The sequence below is a fragment of the Crinia signifera genome, chromosome 6 (genome assembly GCF_055691185.1).
Source record: "Crinia signifera chromosome 6, ASM5569118v1, whole genome shotgun sequence".
NCBI classification, from domain to species: domain Eukaryota; kingdom Metazoa; phylum Chordata; class Amphibia; order Anura; family Myobatrachidae; genus Crinia; species Crinia signifera.
The window spans coordinates 119,018,117-119,038,805 of NC_139222.1; the positions used below are offsets into that span (position 1 = coordinate 119,018,117).

The 20,689-nt window shown below is 44.0% G+C and overlaps 1 long non-coding RNA gene across 2 annotated transcripts in view; it reads left to right on the plus strand.

Annotated features, from left to right (window-relative positions):
- The window catches only part of LOC146007040 (uncharacterized), a 143,261-nt gene extending 130,833 nt beyond the window's left edge, over nucleotides 1–12,428 (plus strand). For both annotated transcript variants that reach the window (XR_014444210.1, XR_014444209.1), the window contains one exon: nucleotides 11,155–12,428. This is a non-coding gene — a long non-coding RNA (uncharacterized LOC146007040). The remainder of the gene's footprint in view (nucleotides 1–11,154) is intronic.
- The last annotated feature ends 8,261 nt before the right edge of the window (nucleotides 12,429–20,689 follow it).

Genomic DNA, 20,689 nt, shown 5'->3' on the forward strand with positions numbered 1-20,689 from the left:
AATTCTGAGCAAAAAATAAATAAAATAAAAAAAAAAACACAGTTTAAACACACAAAATACACAATCCCCTAAGGTTAATCCCACAAATCACCTACTAAACACACCACTCCTTCTTGGATATAACTCTGCACTTATTTAAAATGGCACTTACTGTAGGATAAAATGGTAGTTCAAAATTCACAAGTTCATTACATTCACTTGCCCCCTGCTGTTCTTATACTGCTGCTACTAATCAGCTACCCACCTGAGCAGATAACCACTCCCACCTTCAGCAAAATTCTGAGCAAAAAAAAAAAAAAAAACACAGTTTAAACACACAAAATATACAATCCCCTCAGGTTAATCCCACAAATCACCTACTAAACACACCACTCCTTCTTGGATATAACTCTGCACTTATTTAAAATGGCACTTAGGATAAAATGGCAGTTCAAAATTCACAAGTTCAACAGTAGTTGGGGTCAAAATAAGGTGAGTGAAGGTATAAAGAAGTCTGCCTTCTCTCTGGTGATATGCATATGGGTACTTGTGTACTTTCACGGCTGCCACGATGTGCATCGTACAGGGAAAAATCGCATCGCATGCGATCGCATGAGATCGCATGCGATCTGATGCGATGTAATTTTTCACAGAAATTATGGACATGAGTTGACATCATGTAAAATGCACCCCAAATGTCATTTTTCACACTGTACCACCCCCACTATCAACGCCAACCCGAAGCGTGGCGAGCGGCGGCGGTACGCGTCCTACGACCTTTTCATACCTCCACTATCCACGTCGGCGTGGAGTTGAAAATAGAAAGTCTGGCGAGCGCAGCGAGCCACCGAGCCCGAAGTGCTCGGACGCGATGCCCGCGATTTTCCCATAGAGAACAATGTTAAATGCCTCAATTTACCCGCGATGACCGCGATTTACCATAGGAAACAATGTTAAATGGATCAATTTCCCCAAATTATCATAGGGAACAATGGGAAATGGGGCAAAAACACCCCTGAACATAAAAATGTCCCCCCAAAAGTAGTTGACGCCACCCCGCCATCAACGTGAACCCGAAGCGTGGCGAGCGTGGAGTGAGAATAGAATAGTGTGGCGAGCGCAGCGAGCCACCGAGCCCGAAGCGTGGCGAGCGCAGCGAGCCCCGCGAGGGGATGCGGATACCTTCACAGGTAAACGCGTCCCTTCGCGGGCTTCCCAGGTGTCCGCGTCGCCATGGACACCTGGGAAGCCCGCGAGGGGACGCGTATAACTGTGAAGGTATCCGCGTCCCCTCGCGGGGCTCGCTGCGCTTGCCACGCTTCGGGCTCGGTGGCTCGCTGCGCTCGCCACACTATTCTATTCTCACTCCACGCCCTAGTGGATAGTAGGGCATGAAAAGGTCGGAGGACGCGTACCGCCGCCCCTCGCGGGCTCGCTGCGCTCGCCACGCTTCGGGTTCACGTTGATGGCGGGGTGGCGTCAACTACTTTTGGGGGGACATTTTTATGTTCAGGGGTGTTTTTGCCCCATTTCCCATTGTTCCCTATGATAATTTGGGGAAATTGATCCATTTAACATTGTTTCCTATGGTAAATCGCGGTCATCGCGGGTCAATTGGGACATTTAACATTGGTCCCTATGTAAAATCGCGGTAATCGCGTCGGTCGCATCGCATGTCATTATAATGACATGCGATGTACCCGCGATGCCCGCGATGGGCGCCCAGATAGGAAACAAGTACCGGGAGTTCTATTGAAGATGGAATGATGCCCATAGCAACCAATCAGAATCTACTGCTTATTTAGCACCTTCTAGAAGATAGATAAAATCTTATTGGTTGCCCATAGCAACATCCCATCTTCAATAGAACTCTCATCTTAGTAAATAAACTCCATAATGTCTGAAATCTCATTGACCATGAGCCATCCATAATGAAGTACTTATTGCACAAACATGGGTGTGGCTTGCTCTACATATGTGCAAAAGGGGTAAAAATGGAAAGGAGGAGGAAATGGCATGTGTCATACATCCAAGGTGTTGAGCCTAGTCCGACATCACCTGGTGGAGGTCTGAGACCCGAGGTATACAAACAGCTGCTAAATTCATGCCCTGCAAGAAAATACCAAATATAAAAAATCCCACTCACAACATTTTTATTTTAATTATTAATTAAAATAACATTTTCTGCAATGTTTTGCTATATCCATCTTTCCATTTTACATAATTATTAGCAGAATGTGATTAACCCATTATGGAATGAATTAATGAATTGTTAACTTTCACCTCCAAGGACTGTATATCTCCCTAAAGAAAACTTTCTGCATGAGTTTAAATTTGATTGATAGGTGGTAAGGACAAGTTCTAACCCCCTCCCTCTCCCTTTCCTTCCCATCCTTACCCTAAACACGTTCTGTAATAATAATAGCATTACAAAAGTACAATGTATTAATTTATGGTAATTATACAAAATAATGATAAAACTGTACATAAAAAAACAACATATTAATATTAACTGCCTTTAAATAAATTAATCACCACCATCTTACTAATTATTTTTCTTTGTAAATTAATAATATTATACAAAATGAATACTAATATCCTCTCACATTCAATTAAATGAATACACAAAATAACAATTAGTACTAGAGCTGTTCACCCAGGGCTTCACAAATCCTTCTGCAGCCAAGAAACCACAGAAGAGCATAGGTAACTTTGTTTTACTGCATGTATTGGTATGTGTTTCCTCTGGGTCAGGGCTGGGCAACACCGGCCCTCCAGATGTTAGTGAACTACACATCCCAAGATGCTTTGCATTAGTTTTGCTATGTGGCCATGCTGAAACTGATGCAAGGCATGCTGGGATGTGTAGTTCAATAACATCAGGAGGGCCGGTGTTGCCCAGCCCTGCGTCTGGGTGCTTCTTCCATGCTTCAAAAATATACTGGTATGTTAATTGTTTTTTATGAAAATGACTCTACTGTGTTTGGTAAGGAATATAGATCATAAGCTCCACTGGGACAGGGACTGACGAGAATGATTAAATATTTTGTGTGGACTGATGAATTATTTGTAAGTACTTTATAAATAACAATTATTATTATTATTATTATTATTATTATTAATATTATTACAGGTTGAGTATCCCTTATCCAAAATGCTCGGGACCAGAAGAATAATTATTTATTCTTTATTTCACAATATTTTTGTATTCCAATGATTTATCTTGAAGTATCTTGCATTTATGTTGTACAAACACACCAACCACATGAAATACACACAAATATATTTTATTTGTGAGTAAAATAAGGTTTCAAAACATGAAACAAAGGGGCTTATTCTGTTCACTCGCAAAGGCACAATCACTCTCTAATGGACAAAACAATATGCACTGCAGGTGGGGCTGATGTAACATGTTCAGAAACAAACCAAGAAAGACAGTTTGATATTGAGCGCTGACTGAATTATTCTGCACTGCAGCTGTACCAAAAAGGGGAATTACCTGAACCCCTTTAAAATATGTACCAAAGAAAGAAAAATTATAGAACAGCGCTGTGCTGAAAAAAAAATGCAATATATTAAAAATTAACACAATATTGTGGCCACAATTAGACAAACAAGACTTACAAACACATATTAAAAATTTATTCACTCCCCATCTCATTAAACCGGTTAGTTGAAGCATGCAATTTTAGGGATTTTTCCTTGTTTGAAATAACCAGTTAGTAGGGTTGGTACTTGTTTCCTAGAACGGCCACAATCGTGAGTGATCGTGGCTCTTAATTAAGGGACACGATCCTCAAGATGTGGCCGATTTTTTACAATTTTTTCCCTTTGAATGACAGAAATCGGGTCAATCGGTCGGTCGCGACCAATTAAAATCGGGCGCGATGCGACCGACCGATTCACCCGATTTTTCCATACACTTCAATGTTAAAAAATCTTTTAACATTGAAATCGGGAGGATCGCGTCGGTCTTGTGCCATTATAATGGCACAAGATGAGATGGACTTGATTAAGTCCATCTCACATAGGGAAAAATGATAAAAAAGGTGAAATGGGCCAATATGACCCATTTCACATTTTTTATGTGCCCGCCATGACCCCACGATAGACGTCAACCCGAAGCGTGGCGAGCGCAGCGAGCCCGCGAGGGGCGGCGGTACGCGTCCTCCGACCTTTTCATTCCCCTACTATCCACGTCGGCGTGGAGTTGAGAATATATAGTGTGGCGAGCGCAGCGAGCCACCGAGCCCGAAGCGTGGCGAGCGCAGCGAGCCCCGCGAGGGGACGCGTATACCTGTGAAGTTATACGCGTCCCCTCGCGGGGCTCGCTGCGCTCGCCACGCTTCGGGCTCGGTGGCTCGCTGCGCTCGCCACACTATTCTATTCTCAACTCCACGCCGACGTGGATAGTAGGGGAATGAAAAGGTCGCAGGACGCGCACCGCCGCCCCTCGCGGGCTCGCTGCGCTCGCCACGCTTCGGGTTGACGTCTATCGTGGGGTCTAGCCCACTTAGTAACATTTGGGGGGGCAATTGAAAATAATCAGGTGAAAAAAAAAAAAAATCGGGTGAAAAATCGGTCGGTCGGATCGGTCGCATCGCATGCGACCAAATCGCATGCGATGCGATCGATCCGATTTTTTATCTTCCGACCACAACGATCTAAATCGTTGTGGCCGTGCTAGGAAACAAGTACCGTAGGGTTAATTTTAAAAGTCACAGTCCCTACTTAATGTGCACATTCAAAGTGGTTTATACTCAAGTTAGAGTCCAGAGGTGTCACAAAAGGTGGGGTCCGGCTTGCAGAGACCAAAAAACTTCCTTGACCGCTGGTGCAGTCCTATTAAATGGTCATATCCGGGATAGATTCGCTGGCTCTGTCTATTAGCAGCCTGGTACGTCCCTTTGTCCTCTCTATGCGTTTATCCGCCTTAATGCTTCTCAGCGGCTTCCTCAGGAGGTGTGTGCAGAGAAAGTTAGATGTGGGTGGGGTTTGTACTTCAAACTGATATCTATACTGCAGTGTAAAAATAAAGCAGCCAGTATTTACCCTGCACAGAAACAATCAAACACCCAAAATCTAACTCTCTCTTTACATGTTACATTAGCCCCACCTGCAGTGCCCATGGTTTTGTCCATTAGAGAGTCCAAAGTTTGTGTACTATCTGAGGTACTGACTTTAAATGCCAAGCAATAATTTTCTTGCACATATTTAGTGCCAGTTACAGTACATATCATGTCCTCAGTGCTGCTGTTACAGATGTGCCCAGTAGTGCTTTTAGCACTTTCTGGAATGTATGGTGTTCGAAATAATTTGGAAAATGGATATTTAGATAAGGGATACTCACCCTGTATAATTATAATTATTAATCTGGAAACATTAAACTTTCAATTTGTATCCCTGTGTGATGGTAAATACTGTATATGCTAAATACCCCTTGAGGTGTCTTAAGTTTCATTAAGTATTAATGTACAGTATGTAAATGCATGTTTCCCAACAAAGTAAGCGTCAAATCCAGCGATCCAGAGGAGAATTTTACCTAGGGGCTGTTACTCCCATGAGCCACCACTCCTCCAATACGTGAGCTAACAGTGGCTTCCCATTGGAAGCGCTTTATACTGTTACTGAGTTACTCTCTTTTGGGTCTTTATTATTGTCTTTGTCAGATTTCGTCAGGGAGAACATAATATACAACCAGCATTGCTGCATTGTTAGGTTCTTCTGAATTTGATATCATACTGATGAACACCCAAGAACAAGGATCTTTGTTTCCGGGGAGTGGCCGTCATTGCTAGTATTCTAGAACTGAAAATGGAGGTGCTGTTGGGGGTCAGACACTAGGGTAGGTTTTTATTCCATGAAAAAGGGCTAACATTTTGGAATAAGGTCATGGTATTTATTAATGATACTTTTAAGCTACATTTATCATTGAAAACCCTTCCATGTTTATGTGCTAATTTCATGGATTGGTTATCTGCACGCATGACTAAAAGTTCAATACCAATTCCAACTAATGTTGTGATGCTTGCAAAGAAAATTCTCCTTGGCCACTGGATATCCAGATCTCTACCTTCTCTTTCTGAGGTTAAAACATTACTTCTAAAGACATTATATATGGACAGACAACCCACACTACCAGACTTGGAAAAGGCAGCTAAGCTATTTATTCACAGCTGCACAATCTGGTCCACGACCTTTCATTGCTGGTCCACCCTCACAATAGACAGTCGCCACCCTGTAACGTTATTGTATCTTAGAATGCTGTCACAATTCGCAGATCCGCAACAAAGATTTACTAATTAGTATGGGCATATGCACAAATAATAATTGCCAAATAGGCCCCTGTACCAGATAGAAGTTGAATGTTCAGCGTGGGGCTGCACATAGCGCAATTCTAAAATTCACCCTATGTGTCTTAGCGGTTCCCAACCTGGGGTACTACTACCCCTGGGGGCACTCTGCAAACAAGTTGAGGGTACTTGAAAATAAAATTGGTAATGACAGAAAAATTTGCCTTCCGATAATGGAAGAAGAGTTCAATCGCCATGGAGACAAACAACGTTGTGGCACTTTCAGTTCCGTCTGCAGCATTATCAGTGCCTCCTCATGCTTTTGCCTGACCAACAATCCACTGGGTGCTACCTGCGCTGCCCTCAGACATCAGCGTTTATTGCCCCATGCTGACACGGGTGGAGGAAGCAGCTGCATTATTCCTATAGGTGATAGCAGGAACACAAGAGACAGTGCATAGCCACAAGCCTGACAAAGAGGGACCTGATTCCTGACCGCAAACTACTCTCCGCTACTCCTTAATATAAGGACACGCATATGGACATGCCTACTGCTCCCTTCCACTCCACTTGCAAATACTGTGGATTCTCATAAATAAAAAGCCTAATCAAGGGGTACAGGAGACAAAAGAGGTTGGGAACCGGTGGTCTAAGTGATCATTGGCAACAGGTGGTAGTTAGCATGGATCAATGCAGCAGCAGCGGGATCCAAGTCCATCTCTGAATCAGGCGCACTGATCAGTTGACCACACATTATGGCCAACAATCCTAAGCAATGTCACTGTGGGCCTTATTCTGATCGATGCGGCCGGATCCGAATATGCGGCCAGGACCGTGCGTGCGAAACCCCGCCTTCCATACGGATCGCCAACTCCGTCCGTACGCGTTAAGAAGCTGGCCGAACGGACCGCACGTGTATTTTTCACGGAATACGCCTCCTCCATCTCAGGAAACCTCCCCCATCATTCGATGGTCGCAGACCATTGAATGCAGGACCGAGTGGTCCACCAGCTCCCGCAACCTCAGACCACACGGGCATTTTTCCGTGCAAAAGCAGGGATCTGGGCAGGCAGCTGACATCCGGCGATGTCATATGTCCGCCCCCTACACGTGCGTCACGACCGCATTACCATACATACGCCCAGCGTTTGCATGGGAACGCCCATGAAACGCGGGGCGTATGCATATGGTAATGAGCCCAAATAGCCCTTCACGCCCCTCTCCACCCCCTGTTCGTAGTGTTCACATTACATGCGGAATTTGGCCATACGTCCCGCTCGCACATGCGCAGAGATGCCTCTGCACATGCGCAGACACAAAACATCGGCGGCACGAACGCACGCGGATATTACCGCACCAACCAGATCAAGGGCCCGTATGACATGTTGGGATATGTAAAAATAAGTTTATCCAATAGCATTCACTGCGGTAAATTACGCAAAAGTATTCCATTTACACAATGTGTGTCAATTTCCCTTGTTATTTTATTAGGCAGGGGGTTGTACAGTACATCCAATCTCATTTGAATTAGAACAGATACTCTTGTTAGACATTTCACAAAGAAAACAAAAACACATGATCACACATTTTCTTGCAGGTTTAATTCAGTCATTTAAAGAGCTTTCTAATTGAATATTCCCTTTGGCGATGTCAAAGGATGTTTAAAGTAAAATGAAAGCATTTTGAAATTAACTAAAACACAGTTAGTCTTATATAACAAGTTCACCACTGTGCCTGTCTTAACTGTTTTTTGAGTTCTGTCATATGAACAAAGGCTATGCTAGCTGGAGACTGGTATTAATTAAGTAATGTATGCTTTGTGTTATCAGAAGTGCATTATGGGTAGGGTCGAACTGAAAATTGGATGCTGGGTATAGTATCTGGGGAAAACAAATCACAAGACCAAGCTGATGTGGAACTTTAACTAAAGTAAAATGACTTTTTATATCCAAAATCCACTGAATTATTTGTAACAGTACACATCAGAATAGAATCTCACTGATATAACAGGATAAATAAACGTTTTGCTAATTTTGCTTTTACCTAGAAGTAAGTATTTAGGTACTGATTCAGTTTGCATCACATACGCCAAACTCCTCGCAGCAGCTTAGCATACTGCATGCGATCCTTAGAAAATGGCTGTGACACTAGAGACAGTGGTAGTGGTGGTATCAGTGGCAGTCATCCCCAGAGTAACATGTGCTGCACATCTGTGCAGTACATCACACATGGTGGGAAGCACTAAAGGGAGATTGTAGCCAAAACCCTGAACACTGCCGATGCAATGCATTTTGGGACATAGATGAGGTAGGTAATTCCAGCTTTTGTGGGGATTACCCTATAGAAGCCTATGGGCTTCTTACCACAATTTCCTCTGAGAGGGGTCCAATTGGATTTCTCCCAGCACCCCCTGCAGCTGCCATGAAAGACAGATGTCTTAACAGTCAAAGGACAACTCTAATTAGGAGAGCTTTTGCATTACTAATCACATGAGTAAGTACATATGCAGTTAGTATTTATGCAGTGAGTGATGGCATGGTGCGTGGTCATGCTTGTGCAGTAAAGGCTATCGGCAACCATCTTGGCAAAGATGGTTACCTGGCTTCAATACAGGGGCAGTAGTGGACCACACTCCTAACAATCCATCTCCTTTAGACAGATTTACCTCATTAAGTAGACATATCAAAATGTCAGCTACTTTTCTATCCACATTTCCCTATGACATTTCTAGTAAATGTGTCACTAGCCCATTGAGAATATATTGGCAGGATTATTTTCACTTGCTATAAAGGTAACACTAATAGCTTCCCTCTAGTCTCCACTAGTTCATGGGTGCATTGATGTCTAATAGCAATATGCTTGAACCGCCCATGGTGCTTGGATCTGTAGAACAGATGTACAGTATTGCACCTTTGCTGTGACAATCCATGTTTTATAATTTCATCTTGATCCAAAAGCATCCGTTCACACAAGGGGCTACATTTACTAAGCAGCAGGTTTGGTGTTATTTTGGAAACTACCGGAAACTGTTGTCTATTAATTCAATTTACTAAGCAGCGTGTTTCGTGTCATCCATCCCTTTCAGTTTTTAAATGAAAATTCACCTTCACATGTTCTATTTGTCAAGGTTTATATTGAAACCACTGCAGATTAGAAGCTATTCTATTCATTTTCATTTGCTTGTGATACTTTATTTCATACATGCTGACATTCCCTTTGTAAACAGTCAGGCTTTATAATGGACAATGGTTCCATGTGCGTTCAACTTCATTCATCCTTGACTTTCTCTATGGCCTGGTCTTTTGATTATAGTCCATGTACCATTGTCATAATCATCCGGCTGCCCTGCTAACCTCTCCTAGCTTCCAGGTTTTTGCTGTTGCACCGTGAACATCCAGTGTGCTCATGCCTGAGTCTGGAAATTCAAGAGGCGGGGCCTACACAGGTCGCAGCTGGTGTGCTCAAAGGTGACCACGGCCATGGAGGCTCTGAACTAATTAGCGCTGCTGCTGCTGCACCACCTGATGCCACAGTGACAAGGAGTCTCCTCTACCTGACGATACCTAGGGCTGCTGCAGTAGATAGGAAGCTCTTTTCCTACTACAGCAGCCATTTGTTAGCCAAGGCTCTGCTACAGTTTATTGAGAAAAGTAATATAAACTTAGCTTAATGTGACCGAAAGCGTAAAATTCAGTCTGTTTATATCAGAGAGCCTCACACTTGCATCAGTGTCTGGAGATCAGACGGGTCAAATCAAGTTATCTATTTTATGTGGGCACACATGAGTAAGCATTTTGAAAAGTACAAAGGTTAATCTCAAATTATACATAAATACTAATAGACAGACAGTAGTGGGCACTGTTGACTCAATTATGAGTATGAGAAATAGTACATGGATGACAGTAGGGGGCACTTTTGCCTCAATTCTGAGTACAAGGAATAATATCTCTTTACAATTTGTGCATAAATTAAGTGACAAAACTTTCAAAATTGATCTACGTGCACCCCAAACATTTGTCTGTTTGGTCATTTAGCTAGTCCATGATCTTTGTCCTTTCTTGTGAAACACGCTCCTCTGTGAACAACACCTTTAAAATCAATTTACGCAATTAACAGCATGGAATGAGTTCTTGATGTTTATAAAATGTAATAATGTTCAGATCAAGAAGGGCCACCAAAGTCTTCCCCAAAATGCTGTTCAGGCCAACACTATCAGTTTTGGACTATTTTCTTTATATTTGTAACTACTCTAAGTGTGTAGTGAAAGTCATGGTGGATCCATTCCACATTAGATTGTGCTAAAACTTAAGAGCTGGTTACATTATGCATTATCTTTGGTGGGTGTCTCTAGGGAATTCGGCTGCGGAGTATCGCCAGCAGCACTGGCGATACTTGAGCCTTCAGCATTCGAGGCCCCGTCCACTGACCCCAGGACTTTCAGTCAGCATAACTGTAACCAAACAAGTGAAGTGCAGAAAACACTTCACTTCATCTCCGCTTCAGGGAGACAGGCAGGGTTAGGGGGCGCTCGGGGCGGCGAAGGCGGCGGGGACCGGAGGAAGGCTCCGTTGCCCAGGGGACACGCGAGCGTCTCGTGCGCACGCACCCCTGGCGGGACTGGCGTGATGGCGGGGCTGCCGTTACAAACGCCAGTCCTGCAAAGATGAAGCCAGCCCCATCTGTATATACATACTGTATATTCAATATAGTTTTACTGTTACCATTTTCACATTACATCAAAATGACAATATTATCACTATTATATGCTAAAATAGTTATTATTGCGCAATAATATACCTGCTGCAGCCATAAACTTTTACTTATTCTCTGTCTTTATTAAGTAGTAGTCCCTATAACCAAAGCATCTATTTATGTTTTGTAGATTGGATTATCCTGGAAGTCAGCTTATTTGTAATCCACAAGTGAAAGTGAATCAGGTAATAATTGCTGGCTTACTCACAATGTAACATGGGGCTCCCCTGGAGCAGCGCTGAGGTACGGCTGCAGTCTTCTCACCCAGCGGTGAGGCAGAGGCGGGAATGCTGAATCAAGGGCTGTCATGGAAGAGTGGGCATCCCGCAACAGCACACAGGTGGCCAGCGGTGGGGAAACTGGAGCGGTGGCACTACCCCACTGCAGTTCCTCCTGACCCCAGCTCAAGTACGGAAGAGACATCCCCACCAAGAGACCTCACACCATCCCCAGACGCAGGGTTTCCTCTGACATCACAGAAGATGCACCAGTGTGCAGCAGGGGTGAGTGTGCCATTATTGCACTGACTGCCCTTCTTCCCCTTTGGCCAACCAAGAGAGCAGCACAAGGGACTCGCTGGTCCAGTCTACTGAGGAAAGGCCTCATTTAGACTATTAGCCTCCCACCTACAAGAGGCCTCTGCTAATTAGTCTGGTTGCAGACTGAAGATAGACCAAGCGACTGCAGCATTACAGTAGCCTCCCCTGCGTATGCTGGGAGAATTAGGAGACACCAGCCCCACCAACAAGGCCCACTATCCGAAGGGGCTCCGATAGACAGAGACACGTTTGGGCTCCTGAATTAATGATAGAAGGGAGCTCATACTACTTCCATCTGCATTGTGGAATAAAGTTTATTAATACAACTTACAAGTTCCAGAGACTGGTGTATCAACAGCATTTAATGTGATTGCAAATTACATTGTTATTTATGTAGAGTTATAGAGTTAGTTTCACTAACTATTGTTATAGTGTATTTTTCTAGAGGAGAGTAACTCTAGTCTACCTCTTTAGTGACACGGCTGGTCCGCACCAAGGCACTGAAACTTTTAAGTACAGTTTATGCCATGTGACTTCCCTCTGGTTGGGCTCACTTAAGCCAGTGTTGACCAGATGCGCAGAAATAAATAAATATTACAATTGAATTGTTGAACTGTTTTATTATTTACCACCAGTTGGTTAGACATTGCTGCAACAAGTGTGTATGTGTACAGACACCCAGATGCCCCTTATTCTGTAAGATTGTGCTTATTGTACTTTGTGAAGGTTCTCCCTTTTCTTGCACAACGTTCTGATAGGTAGCTCTGTTCGCTACCCAACCTTAAGTATATTTGCTCCAAATAAACGCCTTGAAACGTATCTTGTGCCTGGTCCTTGTCTACGCTCTAGAATTAATTGCAGAGAAGAAGAGGTGATGACAGGTAAAATAAAGGGTTACTGGCCTACTAATTCCCATTCACCACAAATTCCCGCAACCAATGAGCTGTCTGCATACCCCTGTCTGCGTACCCCCAGTAAGTATAAGCATCCTCTGTTTTCCTGCACTCTTTCTCCCTTGACTTCGCCTCACAGACTGCACTGCCCAACTGCTGCTCACTCTCCTCCTGACACTGGTCATGTGACATGCTACTGACTTTTTGTGCAGCTGCTGAGGCTGCTGGGAATTATCCACCACTGTAAACAAGTTCACTCTCATGTTTCATCATCACACACAATACATTGGGCGGTATTCAATGAGCCTGATTCGCCATGTTTTTATGGCGAATTTGTGCTGTTTGGCAAATTTTTGACTAAAACGGTGAATCACCCTATTCAATGACCACATGGCGAATACATTTGAAGGTTTTTTTCGCCATGATTCACCGAGTAATCGCTAATAGCAATCGCTATCTTTTTATGGAGAAGTGGAATGTGAACTTTTAAAATAAAGTGTTTTGTTTTTTACATTTGGTGTAAAAAAATCAGGAATTTTATTCTGAGGAGGGGCATGCTATTTTTATTCATGTGCTGTAAGCACATGAATATATATTTAATTTAAAAAACAAATTTTTTTATTTTTTATTTTTTTTACACAGCAGCCAGCAGGGGGCGCCGGAGCCGAGCCGCTCATTACATATTCATATATTCACTGCACCCGATCGTTACGATCGGGTATAGTGAATATAGGTCCCCTGCTGGCACCCCCGGGGGGCAGCCTGTGCTGCCTGGCACCCGGGGAGCCCACCTAACCCCCACAAACATTCTGGGCTAGGCAGAGAGACTTCCATCTCTCTGCCTGCCACCGTCCTCAGGCTCCCTGCGGCATACGCCGCAGGAGCTCATATTCGCCAGTCAGGGGCAGCGAGCCCGTGACACGTTGAATACCGGAGCCCGCCGGCTCCGGAACGTGACGAATGTGCAGCGAATCCTAAAAAGGATTCGCTGCACCTCGCAGGTATTCTCATTGAATAGAATAGCTAGGAATTACATATGTCTTTAGGTGCTCCTCTCACCAATACATAAGTTATGCTAATACAAACCTATTAGGGTCAGCGGTTTAAGGGGGCTTCATGTGTGTTATTGGGAGGGGAGTTTGGATACCTTATTTTAGGTTAGGAATTGGCAGCTGGCCACCATCTATGTATTGATTATTGATATCATGGACTGGCAGCTGGCCTCCATCCAGTATGTTACACTGAATGGACATTTACTCTTAATGGGCCATTATTTCTTTGCTAACATACCTTTTAACCATTTTCTTAAATAAATCTACTGGGTACGTGTGTATTATCAGGGTGCCCACTAAGCAAATAGCTTAGTGCCCTATTCAGCGTAGTGAGATCACATCACATTGCATGCAATTTGAGTGCGATGCAATGGTACTAGTTAATTTTCACTGCACCCCTGGCCGTGGATCACATCGCACGCAATTGGATAGTGGGGGTGTGCTAAGTCGCATTGCATGGCATTGCATCGCATGCGATTGCAAGCGATGCAATGCGATCTCTACGCCGGCATACATAGTCAAATTGGGCGCCGTGATAATACACAAGTACCATCTGCTGTTTTCCCTTTTAATACATATGAATCATTATTCTTAGATACATATTATTGCTTATTTGTGTATCAATGTGGGCACACACCAACTGCTAGGGAGTCCCTACCGGGCAATATTTAGCAGCATTTGGAGTTGCAATTAGTGTGGCTCCACTGTTTGAATTTTGGATTGTACTGCATCCCCACGTCTGAAGGTGCCCATACACCGTACAATATTCCTGTGCATTTTGAACTAGATCGCATCGCATGTGCAAATCCACAATCAGTGATGAACCAGGGAGACCAAATAGAAGACATAGAGGGTGGGCTTATATCAGGGGCGTAACTACTTCCTTCTGGGCTCCATAGCAAAATTTTTGAAAGGGCCCCCCGCCACAGGAGAAGAGGGTGACAGGTGGGGGGGGGGAGAGATTATATGGGGGGGGGGGGGTGTAAAGAGGAGGTTGTAGCAGAAGAGAGGGAGAAAAAAAGGAGAGACATGGTGGGGAGGGAGTAAATGAGAGGCGGTGGAGAGAGACAGAGCGAGAGAGCCATACAGCGAGAGAGAGAGAGACACAGAGAGAGACAGAGAGAGAGACACACACACAGACATACAGAGAGACAGAGAGACATACAGAGAGAGAGATACAGAGAGAGAGACATACAGAGAGAGAGAGAGACAGACAGAGACAGAGAGACATACAGAGAGAGACAGACAGAGAGACATACAGAGACAGAGAGACATACAGAGAGAGACAGACAGAGAGAGAGAGACATACAGAGACAGAGAGAGACATACAGAGAGAGAGACAGAGACATACAGAGACAGAGAGACATAGAGAGAGGACATACAGAGAGAGACAGACAGACAGAGAGAGAGAGCAGGGAAGAAAATGAGGAGGGGGCACCTGCATCACTTTTTTTTTCTTCTACTCACATCCTCTCCCCTCCGACCCACAGTTCAGGCTGCCGCTGCCCTGTTCCTCCCTCCTTCCCCCTCCCCTCCCCCTCTTACCAGTACAATTGATGCTGTCAGTGCCGAGTCTTCCTGCACTGACAGCTCCGTGTCTCCTGTTTCCCAGGTCCTGGGTCTCCCACACAGAGCAGGCAAGCAGCACAGCGTGTTTCACGCCGGGGCTGGTCACTAGATAGTGACGTCAGTCTCCGGCAGCATGATCAAAGCAGGGAGGGAGAGGGGGGAAGGCTGATACAGCCGGACCACCACATTCCTTTCATTATGTAGCAGCGCATCGTCGCTACTCGCTAGCGGGGGGGAGGGGGCAGAGATGGCACCAGTGCACCACCGACACTGCCAAGCGAGCATAAGGAAAAAGGGTGCAGGGGATGCCTGCTGTGCTATGGGGCCCCCCAAGGGCCCGGGCCCCATAGCAGCTGCATCCCCTGCACCCTCCATAGTTACGCCACTGGCTTATATATTTATACATTTGAAAACGTCTGGGATATATTAGAGTTTTCTGATATGTTTATATTCTTCCCAATGCATTGAATGCTGGACCCTCATGTATTTCTGCCCTCTTTGCTCTTTTATATAAAAAATAATTTCATAAAACAGACGTGTTTTCTTTAAAAAGTAAACACAAAAGATGGCTAGAAAAATAAGCTGCAATTATATCATTATGACTAACATGGCTGCTACCAATTCTTCCTATTTTGTGTTATTTCCTTCAAAGTCCATTACACAATAAATGTCATTGACTTGAATCAGTAAATACACTGTTCTGTTAGCAAAAATATATGCAGTTAATTTTCTTATTATTACCTGTTTATATACTGTATGACCTTTTAAAACAGTATATTTGAAATGTTAGCGTCAGAATATTATTTACATCCAGAAGACTGCTGCTGTTAAACAAGACCTGTACATATTTGTGAAACTAATGGGTATATATGTACTAACTGTAGGTAAGGGGGAAATACTAAAGGTGGAGAAAATCCATGTACATATTATATTGCTTCTCAATATGTACTACTTAATATTCTCTGCTGTTTTGATGCCTGTTCCTATGGCAGCGCTAAAGGTGCGTACACATGGAGGCGATTTTGTGTAATATTGTGGGAAATATGGTCGCTGAGCGACCATATTGCCCACGATGGGAGTGTGCACCGGCGATATATTGCCTGGTGCGCGTTCACGTTTTTACTCCTGTAGTGATCGCTGGTCGCAGGAACATGCTCCTGCGACCAGCTGATTTCCACTGCCGGGCTCCCCCGGCAGTTTCTTTTTCATCAGCGACCATCTCTAGTCGCTGATGAACAGGAGACACAGAGCAATATATCTCCCCCGGGCTATAGTGTCTCAGATTTTACAGTGTTAAAGTGTCAGGTTGCTTACTGACTGCAGTCTTCTTCAGGGATGTGCCTTCTTGCTGCTATTATCTGCCTCTTCTTGCATGAAGACCTATGTAAGAAGCAATAACTTCAAGAATGTTAACCGTCTGTCACTTTTGTCCAGTTTCAATAAAGTTTGGGAAATGTGTCATTGGTCAATGGGAAATAGGGCAATAGCAGGCGAAGCAGGACCAACTTTAACTCCATGGTAAGTGGAGACTTAGGGCCTGATTCAGACCTGCTCACTAGGCTGCGTATATTTGCTGCCTAGTGAGCAGGTAAACGCTGCATGACCGAATGCACCCCCCCCCCCGTACCGACTGAATTCCTGCAACACCATGTGAGTGAATGTTTATGCTTATACATAATCCACTCGCATGCGGCCGCACAGAGGAAAGATCATCCTCTCTTTGCAAATTAAAGTAAACCTGGACTTACTTTTATACAGCATGGTAATGGCCAAATTGGGGGCGGTCACCGATGTCGTGTGATGTCATCCGCCCGCCCAGAGCAGGGTTCACAGCAGTGTGCCCAGTGTTTCTATGGGTATGCCCACCGTTTTCATGGGCAGGCTCATGAAACGCTGGGCGGGCCCAAGCGACCACCCCCTGTCTGTCAATCATTTTGCACATGCTGCGGCAAGTGAAAAACTTGCCAAAAGCATTAGCTCCCGGAGTTTACACATGCGTATGAGCAACTTTGGGCATGCACAGACCCCCACCATCAGTGGCGGGGACAAATTCAGACCTGTGCAAAGATGACTAGGCCCCTTAGGGGCCTGTGTATTCAGGGACAGATATACTGAGCCTTGATGGGAGATAAAATACCTGTACTACCTACCAACTAGCTCCTAACTGTTCAAACACAGCTTGTAAATTGATTGAACGGTACTTTATATGTGTCCACTTTATCTCATCAATATTTCCTAGTACATAGACTCCTTAGCACATAGGATGCTTTGTTCTGCCCTTAACCTACAAAACAATGCCCCTAATCATTAGACCATTCTTTGGGGGTAACTTTGGGGTTTATTCTAGTTCATTCTTTCTGACAAAATCCTTCTTAGATGGACAAAACCATGTGCACTGCAGGGGGGGCAGATGTAACATGTGCAGAGAGAATTAGATTTGGGTGAGTTATTTTGTTTCTGTGCAGGGAAAATACTGACTGCTTTATTTTACACTGCAATATAGATCTCACTTTGAAGAAAAACCCCACCCAAATCTAATTCTCTCTGCACAAGTTACATCTTCCCCACCCGCAGTGCACATGGTTTTGTCCATCTAAGAAGGATTTTGTCAGAAAGAATGAACTAGAATAACCCCCTTTATTATCTGACGATGCAACAAAGGACTGCGCGCATTGTCCTTTGAGCCTCCATTGGACGATAATGCTGGTGTTCATTTTAAATTGCCCCACTCCCCTTTATTTCCATTAAGCAATGTGCCTGTGATAATCACGATCGTTCCAAATATATTTGGTATCTACTACCACTCGCTTTGAGATAAATCATCATAGTCCTGAAAGCTAAATTTAATACTGATATAAGTTAGAGTATAAATGCCAAATTATCGCTTCAACTAGCCTACAGAGTAAACATTTTACATTGTGTGTGTGTGGTTTCTTTTTACTTTAAAATCTAGTGTGGAAGATTCTCATGGGCCGCAGGTGTGTAAGCGGAGGAGTATGGTAAGCATCGTGGCTATTTTCAGATACATGAAGAATTAATTATAGAAAAGTATCTTGCACTTAGAGCTGGGGCAGTCAGAGCTTCCAGCAGCTTGGCTCAGGTTAATATTCCTGAGGCTCAGTCGAACACTGGCGTATTATTGATGCATCTGTTGAAAACAAACACTGTTCCTTGGGATTTATCATTTCTTTGCTGGTAATTACCTGTCAAAATTTAAATAATGGTCCATTAGATGAATGCTGGTTTTCTTTCTAATTAATTAGATACACAGCTTGTCATCCCAAGGCAAGGTTATCAGACAGTGAGCAGGATATAGTTAGATAGATGTGCTATACTGAAAAATAAACTTGATTTTGGTATTCCCATATCAGTCACACTTAGGAGCCATGGTACGTTGGGGATATCATAGAATGCATTTGTTATTTATTATGTTATATAAAACATATATAACATTTAAAAGAGAACTGTTGCTTTTCATATATTACAGTTCATATACAGTATCTACATTCTAACTGCAGCAACATACTTCCACTCTAACCGTCTCTAATAGTAAAAGAGATGTGATCAATTCTTTTTGATCTAATGAAGGCCACCTTGTGACCGGCTTGGCAATGTCTGGCCGCTGGTTGCTCACTGTCGCCCGTTTCCAAGGCACTCTCAAAACCCGATTGATGAAGTGCCAATACCTCTTTATTGCACCACTTGTCCCTGTTGATGAGCGGAGGCCCGAAGGAGAATGTAGGAGGCACATTAATAAGCGGAAGGTATACAGCAGCTGACCAAGAAGGGCAGGGGGGATCGCAAGGCACATATTCAGTGTCCACCTCTCTATCTCTATTAAGTGAGCTGCACGTCCAATTTAAAAAATACTGATAGCAAATTTTTCTGTTAAAAGATGCAGCTTTAAAGGCATATAACTGCAACACCAGTGTACTAACCAGTGTACATATCTGCCTTAGAGTTTGAAATTCTCTTCACACCCCAGGCATCAATGAATATTCCAAAATGAATTACACTGTGAAAGAGTCAGCTTACAACACTTGAAATCGTCACTGTCCAGCTCCCTGTTCTCCTAGATCCTTGATGGCTAACCTTGATGTTGTTGAACTACACATCCCAGCATGCGCTGCTACAGTTTTACTATTTGGCAGTGCTAAAACTGATGCAGGGCATGCTGGGATGTGTAGTTCAACAACATCTGGAGTGTTAAGGTTCGCCATCAAGGTCCTAGAAAATTGTTTCATACACCTAACCCTTAAGGCCCCCATACATTAGGATAAGTCAGACCTGATGGTCCCAGCATCTTCCCGGGAGGGGGCACACACGATTAGGTACTTCATGTGCCAAGATTTGCATGTGAAATCGCATGCAACTTCTGGGGAGCTGCAGATAGAAGGAGCTGGGGGGCGGCGGATGCCAGTGAGGGGGACCAGGGAGCGGGGAAGGCAGCAGGCGGGGGATGCCCATGACCAAAAAGCCGGGCAGAGGGAGCAGGGGAGGGTGGGGTGCGGTGGAAGGAACCAGGGAGCCGGGCTGGGGAAGACACACTGGAGAGTTATCCGGACACATTGGGAGAGGGCTGCTGCTGTAAATTTTAAATTGAATTAACAAAGACACATTGGAGACTTAGGGCCTTATTTTGGTTCATTCTTTCTGACAAAATCCTTCTTAGATGGGCAAAACCATGTGCACTGCAGGTGGGGCAGGTGTTACTTGTGCAGAGAGAATTAGATTTGGGTGGGGTTTTACTTCAAAGTGAGATCTATATTGCAGTGTAAAAATAAAGCAGTCAGTATTTTCCCTGCACAGAAACAAAATTACTCACCCAAATCTAATTCTCTCTGCACATGTTACATCTGCCCCCCCTGCAGTGCACATGGTTTTGTCCATCTAAGAAAGATTTTGTCAGAAAGAATGAACCAAAATAAGGCCCTTAATCCGGACACTGTGGGAGAGGGGTGAAGCTGTACATTTTAAATTTAGTTACTGAAGACACACTGGAGAGTTATCTGGACACTGTGGGAGAGGGGTGCTGATGTACCTTTAAATAGAGTTACTGAAGAGTGAAGACACACTGGAGAGTTATCCAGGCACTGTGGGAGATGGGTGCTGTAGTACATTTTAAATTGAGTTACTGAAGAAACACTGGAGAGTTATCCGGGCACTGGGAGAGGGGTGCTGCTGTAAATTTAAAATCAAATTAACAAAGACACATTGGAGAGTTATCTGGGCACGGTGGGAGAGGGGTGCTGCTGTACAGGGGTGATATAGTACATTTTAAATCGAGTTACTGAAGACACACTGGAGATATCCGGGGACTGTGGGAGAGGGGTGCTGCTGTCCTGGGGTGCTGTATCAGATATTAAATTGCAATGAAGTGTAGACAAACTGGAGTAAAACAAAGGTAGTTTGTGCAAGGCCCAATTCAAACATTGCATCTTTTTCCTGCCAATATATTACAGGATTGTAAGCTTGCAAGTAGGGCCCTCCTACCTCTGTACCGTTCTGTTACTAGTACTACCCATCACTGTTGTTCCAATTGTAAAGTGCAATGGAATATGCTGTGCTATATAAGAATCTGTAAATAATAAATGGACTGTCTGACATGCCTA